The sequence below is a fragment of the Pygoscelis adeliae genome, unplaced genomic scaffold (assembly GCF_000699105.1).
Source record: "Pygoscelis adeliae isolate BGI_AS28 unplaced genomic scaffold, ASM69910v1 Scaffold122, whole genome shotgun sequence".
NCBI classification, from domain to species: Eukaryota; Metazoa; Chordata; class Aves; order Sphenisciformes; family Spheniscidae; genus Pygoscelis; species Pygoscelis adeliae.
The window spans coordinates 5,714,591-5,725,191 of record NW_008824358.1 but is presented as its reverse complement, the minus strand read 5'-3'; positions in this window follow the sequence as shown (position 1 = coordinate 5,725,191).

Below are 10,601 nucleotides of genomic sequence, written 5' to 3'. Positions count from 1 at the left end.
AAGCATGACTCAGAATGAAACATGAACTGCACAGTGGGAAAACATAGTCCTTGCACTGGGATTTTACAGTCTCGGATCTTGATTTTCCATTATTCACATAGCTCTTATTTGACTTCAAGAAGACTATGCTTAGGTAATGGCCAATATGCAAGTAACCATACTAGGGCCTACAAGGACACAAACCAGGATCAGGAACAGAGCAGGGTGCTGAACGCTGGGACAGTTTCGTTCACTTCCTCTATAATTTAAGTCCTTACAAATTGGAATTATATGCAAGGTGCAACATCTCTTTTGTAAAGAGAGGGGACGAGAGAAGATGAAGCCCTTGACCACCCTTAGGTGCAGTTCTGAGAAAGAGGAACGTTGAGGAACAGTAACCAGCTGATAGAAGGCTTCAGATGGCCTGGATGGGTGAAGGCCTGGGGAAAAATGAGTCGGTTTGGCTGTCTTTATTCTGAATGCTTGTTTTCATCTTAAAAACACAAGCCCTAAGCAAAGGAAACAGGGCCTTGCACATTTTCTCTGGAGGATCTGCTCACCACCTTGCCAAGTGTGGCACACGTGCATAGTGATCAAAGGTCACCAAAAGCATGTCTTCATAATTCTGCATTGTTTCTGTATGTAAACTATTCTCAACCTCAAAAGTTGTGAGATTTACTTATTTCAAGTTTGCTTGGTTTTCCTTTTTTAAGTGAAGCTTACCCACATTTTGTAGATTATTAACAAAGACATTTTCAGGAATAAAACAAAAAAGGTCACAAAGAAAACTAATGAACATTTCTGACAGGCATTGCGACTTTAAAGACCATTTACAGAGAAGTCTGTGAGAGAAAAACATGGTCACATTTGCTCTTTGAATTAAGAGGCAGTGCTAAAGCCACATGCAAAACTGGATAGCTAATTAAACTCCACAGATTAGATCAAAAGAATTAAAAACATTTTTTTCTCATTCCTCATTCTCAGGAATTTAGTTTAGTAGTACCAAAAGAGAGTTATTGCTATTTCGATGCAGTTTCAACATCTCTTTTAGAAGGAGAATGGATACAAGACATGATCCCCTTTTACTTCAGCATGCTTTTTTGCCTAGTTGCTGATGCTAGTGCAGCCCTTAAAAAATTAAAGGCATTCTACAAAAACTACTGGCCCCACCTAACATTTGTTACTCACAACTGATAAAGCTTTTCCTATAGCACCCATACCATTTTCCCCTAGATTAAAGAGGGAAAACCAGAACTAGATAGATCCTTACTGAAGCCTGAGATACAACATATAGAAACCAAAAGAAGTTTTAAATGAGCCCAGGTTGTTTGACTGAGACCTGGAAGCTCTCCAGCTACAGCAATCCTGAAGAGAGTCTGCCATGGGCTAATTTTCCCTGTTTCTGGACAGTCTAGTTTAGGGTCAGGTTGGATACCTCCAAGCTACACTGCAATCTCCAGCGCAGACATGTCCTAAGGGAGAAAAACAGTGACTTGCTAAAGCCCATACATTCAGTCTATAGTCATCGGGACTGTACCATCAGGATTACCTCACCCCTTGATTTACTTTTCCTTTTTAAAAACAGTCTTTTCAGATGCTACAGCTCAAAAATAAAGCAAAAGAATGGCAACAGAAGTACACTGGTTTCTTTAGTTCAGGGACACTAACTGTGGTGAGACATCAACGGTTCTTATCAACAACTCTTATTTCTATATCCTTAAAAATAAAAAGAAACTTAGTTATTCTTTAAAAGCCCTTGCGGAGGAACTAATAATGAGTACCGATGGATAATTTTTGTCACTAATATATGCTTGAGGAGCTCCTAGGCAGTAGCCAAGACAATCTATCTGCAAACAAGATGTCCTTTTGACTGGATGTTACTCTGCAAGAAGAAACCAATTTTAAAGCAAAGGCACAAAATGACAGTCATACTGATGCACTGAAAAGGAAGGAAAAAAAGAGAGTGTTATCTCAGGTGCCTAAGAGCTTGCCATATGTGTGAGTTACCCAGCAGTGCAACAGGATGCACTGCTCATAATAACTCAAGTGTAGCATGAGATATATCTGAAAACCAAAAAATTTCCATGTACTCCAGTCCCCCATTTCCCTGGATAAGGAATAATTTATTATATACAATTCAGGAACAAAAATATGAGGCATAGTCTTTCCATATTCATAATAAAAGTTTTTATTGCACAGGGTAAATGGAAATTCCCTAAATGGGCAAAATGAAAGGTTTTCTATTCTGTCAAGAAGTCTGCCAACAGTGATGGCAAAGACAGAATATATACCGGACATCCAGATTGAAAAAAATTCTCCTTATTTCTAGCCTAGGAAAAATTCAGAACTAGAACTGAACTTCAGAAATTAAGCTTACAATGGGATTCACATAGACTTTCAAACAGCCCCTAGATGTGAGGAAAGTTAAGATCCAAATTAAAACTTCTCTTTTAGGTCCACCTCTATGATAGAAGGTATCATAGATACGATAGAAGATACCTGCTATGCACATATATAGAATTATCCTATCCTGAAACGTGGTAGTTCAAAAAGAAGCATGAACATCTCCCAGGACCACATTCAAACCAATTGAGAGTGCGTCTTCTATTTTTGGGAAGCAAGTTCAACACCTGCCAACACCAATCTCACACACAGGTAGAGCTGCAGCAGCAACTATTGAAACTATCATGCCTATGCTCCTTATATTCTACTTTTACATTAAAAACTACTAATAGTCGGTTATATTACTTGTGACTAAAAATGAGAGTAAGCCAAATAAGTAGAGAGCAACAAAATTTCAAACAAATTTCCATTTATAGGTAAACTCTTTTAGACATTTCAGGTTAAATGAATCGCAGATGCAATTTGTTTATGGCCATATTGTGAATTATGGAAAGACTGGAAGCGAAGAGCGCAGTTATCTACCTGTTTATTTTGAATGAACACAGTTTGCCAAAAGAAGAGGATGCCTTTGTCAGTGTATGTACAATGTCAAGGACAGCAGTGTTTGGCACCTCAGCTAGGTACTCTTATTCTATCATAAGAAAGATTAAGACATATTTCTATTGGATCAACAGTGTCTCAGCGCTAGGGAAACATTTATTCTTCCAGTTTCTTCTAAGACAGGTGCAATTATTATTCTAATTTTACACAGGGGAGAATGGCAACAGAGACAAATCGAGTCACTTAATTAGCATCCACAGAAAACTTGACAGCATAGTTCCGGGTTAAACTTTGCTCCCTAAGCAAATACATTTATTCAGCGTTTATCTCTGTCTTTATCCAGGAGACATGAGCAGCTCAACAGGTATGTTTGGAAATTGCTGCTTCTCTGTATTCGAGGCTTCAGCGACTGCAAACTGATGCACCCAACCAGGCAACACAGAGCTATGGCAGTCAGAGGTTCTAATTTGTAAATATGTTTCAGACAAGGATATTTTCAGTCACAACTAATATCATTAAGTCCACTGGGCACAGCTTTTTACAGATAGTCCAAGCAACACATATCTATCCACTGACTTCAGGGGGAGGCACACTTAGCACCTCAAGGTGTCAAGCGTGGAAACTCAGTTTCATTTTCTCTAGCAGCAAATCAAGATTGGTATTTACTGCAGAGAGCTATTACAAGGGTTGCATAATGTTAGCAGAGTGCTGTGAGCATGAAATATGGCTCGTATGATTAAATATGCGACAGATGTACCTGCAGAGAACTCATTAATTCTAATTTCTATTCCTGTTAGTCTAGAAATATTAGCATATAATCATTAGTTTCTAAAATATTCTGGCAAACTTTTTTTAACTGAAAAACTGTGTCAGCATTTATTTTGGAATATCACATGAAGTCTGTTCTCTTGTATGCCCCTCAAGTAACGTGTTACAATAACCTCAATTACCTAACAGAAAATGTTAGAGCCTCAGCAAGAAGGCTTTCTGCAAGCTTTTAAGTAAGAGCTGTGAAATCTCTTCTCAGTAAACCTAAATGAAGAAGCCTTCAGTGTGACAAGAAAATTCAGAATGGACTACTCTGAAAATGAAAACCCAAACCAGTGCATGTGCGATACACAAACAGACTGTATGGCAATACTACATGTATTTTGAGATTGTATTGCAGTGCCCATCATGGAGCAAAAGGCTGAGTGAAGAAGCAGCCAGCAGTAGCATGCTGTAAGTGCGTTGTTAGCTGTAACTGCAGTCTGATATAAAGAAATCCAAAGGAATTTGCATATCTTCTTTCCTTAAAGAGTATGCTAGTTGAAGAAACACTGAATTTCTCTCTTCTGATGTCTTTTTTTTTCCCCTGGAAGTTTCAAGATCAGTTCATTCTACACAAAATCAAAGCCTGGAAGTAGTATCAGACTAACCAATAGCTGTGTACAAAAGCCCTGCAAAAATGAATACATCCATCTTAGTGACAGGAACAGCTCGCATTCACAAACACTGCTTCCTTAGTAACAATGGCAGAAGACCACATGTTGTTCTGTACAATAGCATATGGGGACCAGGAATTTATTGTATGTTTCCCCAAGCTGCAGCTTTGGGGACAAAATCTTCTGTCAGCTTAGACCTCTCAGCCTGCCTCTTTGGCATCTGGTGACTTGAAAGCCTGACAAAGGGAAACTTCATTTAACCAGAAAGATATCAAAAGATGGATGTGCAAACAAAGCACAGCAGTATCTTTGCAAACACTGCATAAGAATACCAACTGCGTATGAGAAACTAGACTATGAAAAAGAAACATAGCTACAACTCCTTCATAATGCTTAAAACACAGAGATTTGCAGCAATTACAACCCCGGCCAATAGCAAAGTTGAAAGTAAACATACCGGCCAATAGATCTTTGCAGGAAGTAAACTGTTTAATTATTTCATTATTTTGGGAGGAAGCTAAAGAGAAGAGAAATGCATGAAATAAATGTGTGGGAATGTACACACTTGCAGAGGATGGTATCACAAGCGTGGACGAGAGCAGTGCAGAAATCGCGATGTGGTTTTGCTGCGCTGTTTCCCACAGTATGCCATTACATGATTAAAGGCTATATAATAACCCATGTACACAGGGGGGATGAACTAAATTTACATAGGCAAATCGGGGCAAATTTCCCCCTCTGCTCACTCATGTGTACCTCGTTTCTGATTATTTATTTTTTACTTCATTGTTCTGTTAATCTAGAATGCAGGTCTGTCTTACTGAAGCTGAGGGCTGTCTTTGTTTATGGAATAATATGATAAAACACTATGCAGCAGAATGCCTCTTCTAGTTACTCCAAAAGCATCTGCTACTCAAAGTGAGTGTCTGACAAGGTTTTTCTTCCAAGTATGCACAGTGAGTTGCACCACTTCACATAGTATCTGATATGTTTTACTGCTTCAGCTTTTCTTTTAATTCCTACTAAATATTCACAGAATACACATCTACCTCTGACTTCTTTTTGTTTGATTGGTTTTTTGAATTAGCACAGTGTGGCATCTTACCATGAATAAGAGTTCACTGCCTGCTTAAGCTTTTCAGGCAGATTCCTACAGTATCTTGCACTCTGCAATTTCATAGGAACTCAAGAGTCCCAACTAAGTAGCATAAAAGTCTTTGAGATCTGTTTCTAAGCAATACTGTAACTCTTAAGCCTCTAATAATATTTGTAATTTGAGAAACCAAACTAAATTGGGGGGGGGGGAGCGGGGAGGAAGCATTTTCTGTGAAACAAATCATGGTGCATAAGCAAATAGCATACTGCATTTCTGAACAACTGCTAAGTAAGGAAGCAAACCTTATGAAAGGATAACATTTCATTGCATTAAAGTGTAGCACGGCTCAGAAAATGTTTTTGACAAGCCTGCGTGATGAACTTCTGCTCAGTTTGGCACATTTTCTTTGTGCCATCCTGAACTACGCTGAGAATTATAAGGAACACTTTTAAAAGAGTACACATGGGAGAAAAGAGACAAAGGGGCTCTAGTTTGACAGAAGCCATGGAAAAAACGGAAATTATACACACCAATTTTATACTTTCAATCCAACATGGAATCTCAGTAGAACAGTGATACGCAATTTATGCTATATATTAAACATACCTAGATAGTTAACACATTGCATGCTACAATACATCGAGAACAACATGTTTTAAGCAACTTATGTTCCATGTACTATGCAGGATTTTATCTGCAGGACTAATGAAGGGTATTCATGCTACTTTCTCACAGTAAAGCTATTAGTATAAATGGGACCAACTCCTAGTGTCGCAGACAGCATAATGCTAAAAGGTTTAATAGGCTATTTGGCAGGAGACAGACAGAATGGATTCAGCTGCTAAAATTGTGACAGTGACATTTTGCCCTTCGTTACCAGTGTTCTTATCTTTCCCCACAGAAAAATAAGTGTTGGATGGTGCAAGCTGTCAGTCTCTCGGTTTCTAGCTAGGCTGCACTACAACAGCCCTACTTCACAAAGAGAAATTTATTTCCCAGGAATATTTGTAATCTGTTGCTATTAAAGGTTTAATTAAATATAGCTTTAGGGCATTAATTAGCACGTAATAATTACATGCTCTGACTATCCTCCACACCCATCATCTAGAAAATATACAAGAATAAATAAAAATGGGTGCACAAAGTACACACATGTCAGGGCCTCACTTCCTTCCCATTGAATTCAACAATAAAGTTCTAAAATAATCGGGCAGAGAACGCTGCCCTAGAGAATAAATTGCCTAAAAGTAAAATTTTGTATCTTGACAAGTTGGAATTACACAAGCATTTTAGTATTAATTTATGGGTCACAGTTTTATTTCCAGTCCTACTGACATTTTAAGGCACATGGGATACATCAGGAAAGGACATCTGAATAGAATGGTGAAGACACGTTGGATACCCTGAAACAGTTAAAAAGAAAGACGGGGGGGAGGGAGAACAAGCAGAAAGCTGTAAATCAGATAAAAGCCAATATAAATACTGTGCTTTTCCAAACCAGAAAAGGGCCAGGCAGGTTTTTGCATCCTTCACAATTAATAGGCCAGAGCACTGTTCCCAGAGTTCTCTACTCCCTCAAGAATGCCTATCTAATCCATTTTTAATCCCTCTGTGTGTTTCACCTGCGTGCTGAGAGCAAGAGAAGAAAACTCCCACATCTAGGCATCCCATCTTATTCTCTCCAATATTTATGAGAGTAAAGAAACGCTGGAACATATGTTGCAAAGCATGACTAAGCAAAAAAATTCATTCCTGACATACCATCACCATTACACCCACCCAAGCAATTATTTATTCGCAATTAACCGGCCTTCTGCAAGGCTTTATAAGAGTTTTATTTACCATATTCATTTGTTTCAGACAAGTCACTACTTTTGAAGTGAAGCCACGTCTGGAACAAGGGATTTTTTTTCCTCCTGCCATGGGCATTACCCTCTGGAATCCTGCAGTGCTTCTCTTCCCTTGTCACTAGCACTGCAAAGCCACTTCTTGCCGCAACCAGCCTCCAGACAGTTTCAGTTCTTACACATAGCAATGGGTGGTTGTCAATTTGATGCATTACTTGTTCTACGAATTAATTTAGGAAGATGTACTATGCGGTGCTTCTTAAGAGCGGCATGTAAAAAAATATTCAGGTAATACACAAAAGCCAATGAAGGGGGGTTGGACTAGATGTCCTTTAAAGGTCCCTTCCGACCCAAACTATTCTGTGATTCTATGCCGGGTCCCAGTGACTCTGGTCTGGGCACTCAATATTCTTGGGCGCCATCTGCCGGCATTTTATTAATTATTGACACCGCTAATGACATTAAATGCCCAGGTCAAAGTTGAATGTTTTCTTCCGAAAGGCATTTTCTCTTCCAGAGGTGGAAGTATGTTCACCCACAACTTCCAGCAAAGGTCTGGGAGACAGATCTTCCTAGTCTTCCTCCACTCCCACTCACGGCAGCTAAAGGTGGGCCAGAAAAGCCCACCCAGCATGGGACACCGCTCCTCCCACAGGTGGAGAAACCCCAGGTAGGACCTTGGCCTTTCATTACAAGCCTGTGATCTGCAGCCAACCACACTGTCTCTTACACCCTTGCCCTAGAGGACAAAATTCAGCAATGCCAATCTCCATGCTCATAAGTTTCCTACCACCAACAGCAAATCATCACGGCAGCTGAATGTGACTTTTTGTCCAAGCCACTAAAACCTACAATATATTCTATTTATACTGCTGCTGTTAACCCACTATATGCCTCACACATTTAGACAACAGTTGATCCTAAGCCACAAGATGTTGGTCTTGACTATGAACATGACTCTAAGTCTGAGGTCATTCTGACCAGCAGCGAAGACTATGATTCACCTTCTTAGTAAGAGCTAAAACTGTGTACTGTGGCAAGATCCGGACTCAAAACCATGAATTCCCATTTCCCTGCAACTCAGAAACACATGGATGTGGGATTCCAGTTCATGCCTATTCCTAGTCTAGACATATTCTCTCTTTGCAGACAATGGCACCACACACTGTTCTAGAAAGAACTGTTGTTTGTACAGGTCTCTGTCATTCAAAACCCAACGGAATAAATGCCTCTAAGAGTCAGATATTCCCATTAGGCTCAAGAGAATTAGGCATTATTCATGTGTGACAAACAGAATCTAAATTTACAAGTGTTTCAATCAAGAAGGGAATTTCCAGAAGCATTTTAGAATGAGAAGACCATTTAGCTGTCCCTCTTCAAACAAAACTTATGCCACATGTAGGCTCTGGAATGAGGAAGAAATTCAGCTCTGAAATTCTCTGCCAATGACACAAAACTCAATTTGGAAACATTAGCTAATGAAAAATACAAACAGGTTCCTACAACCACAGCTACAAAGACAAATTGAGTATACTCACTGAAGGGAAATTAGAAGTATTTTTAATAGCTGGGCTTAGCAGAAAGAAGTGTACAACTATTAAAACCTGTCATACATTTTTTTTTGCCAAAGGATCAACCCTAAGAATAACTAAAACCACCACTGTAAGTATCTCAGTGTAAAGAGGATTTAGACATGTACAACTAATGAGGGATGTATAAACCCTTATGCATAAGAATATTTATGCCCATACTTGGTGCTGAAGGAAAATTCTTAATATAACCTCCCTATACAAATATTCCATCAGCAGCTGCCAGTTCCTGATCGCACTTCAAATCCCAGCCTGGAATACAACTGTTGGGATTCAAATTCATGCAGCATTACTTGTCTGTGAGTCTAATTAAAGACCCAGACCTGCTGCTAGGGAAAGCAATGCTGGTTGAGCTGCGCATGACACAACACAACAAGTCTCCATCACTCACGTTCACACACACAACATAGTAAATCACCAGTCATCTTTCTCGTCTTCTGTCCAATCCAGTTTCAAATATCCCAAAGGACAAAACTATAATCTCCCTTGAACAGCACTTCCATAATATTCACCCTGTTAAAAAATACCTCCTCATAATCAGAATAATTTAACTTTTCTGAAATTTCAGTTCACTTCAATGTTGATATGACGGTAAACAATGTCATTCATTCTTTGGGCTTCTATGTCTCCTTCTACTGAAAAGCTCAGTGAAAAGAAAGTATTAAAAAAAAAAAAAAAAAGACTCCCCTACAGGAATTAAAAATGAAAGGCATAAAAGCTATACATCCATCAGCTGAAGGGCCACCGATGGCAGTCTTTTCTACCTGAAAAATAAAGATATGCCTGTCTTCTGACATTCCTTCAATCTTTATTTATGAATTTGTAGTTGCTTTCTTGAGCGTTCCCCGCTGTTTACCCAGAAACATTTGCACCATTTGTTTTTCCCAGCTCAAAGATCGCTTGTGCTTCCTTAATTTCTGTATCTTCTACCCTCTCCTAGGGTTCTCTCCTGTTTTGTTTTTCTCCCATCTGAAAGTTCAGAAACAATATTAAACTTTCCCCTCATCTTTCCTCACTTCCATATGGGTCTCCTCTTTCAGCTTTTCTTTCTGGATTTTCCTTTCTGTGCAGCTTTTTCCTCCCTATATGCAATATACTCTTCCCCTCCCCTCTCCCTGTTCTTGAGCCATCCATTCTTTCACTGATGAAAAGTGTAACAAAACGAAAGCAACTGTTTATGTACCAGATGATGAGAAACTTTTATGGAATAATATTGCACATTCACGGTACAAAGTTGCAGCTTTCCATCCGTGTGAGCTGGATGCTCTGCCATAAGACATTAAACACCAATTAAGTGCCTTGGACTCCTAGCACAGAATCAGCACCCCTTTCGCCAGCTCTCATCTCCTGTTCTTTCCACAGCACTCTCATTACAGAGTTCTTTACTTCACCTTCCAGGTGACTCTTAACTAACTTTTCTTCCCCTTCTGACACCTTTCCACTTACCTTACCATTTCCTACCTTGATCTAATGAAATCTGTCTATTCCTCTTATGGATGCTAAACTCTGCATCTCATTCCAAAGTATCCCCTCTACTGGGACTGATAAAGAAGGAATTTAGCTAAGTGTTCTTTCCAAGAGATGAACTTCAAATGAGGAGACAAGTGTAAAAACTTGAATGAATATTTGTTCTGAAGCAGTGGCAAAACCACTTCCATCAGCATACTGCAGCCTTTGAGAGTGCTACACAGCCCAGCCCAAACAGCATTATCAAGTTCGTTAA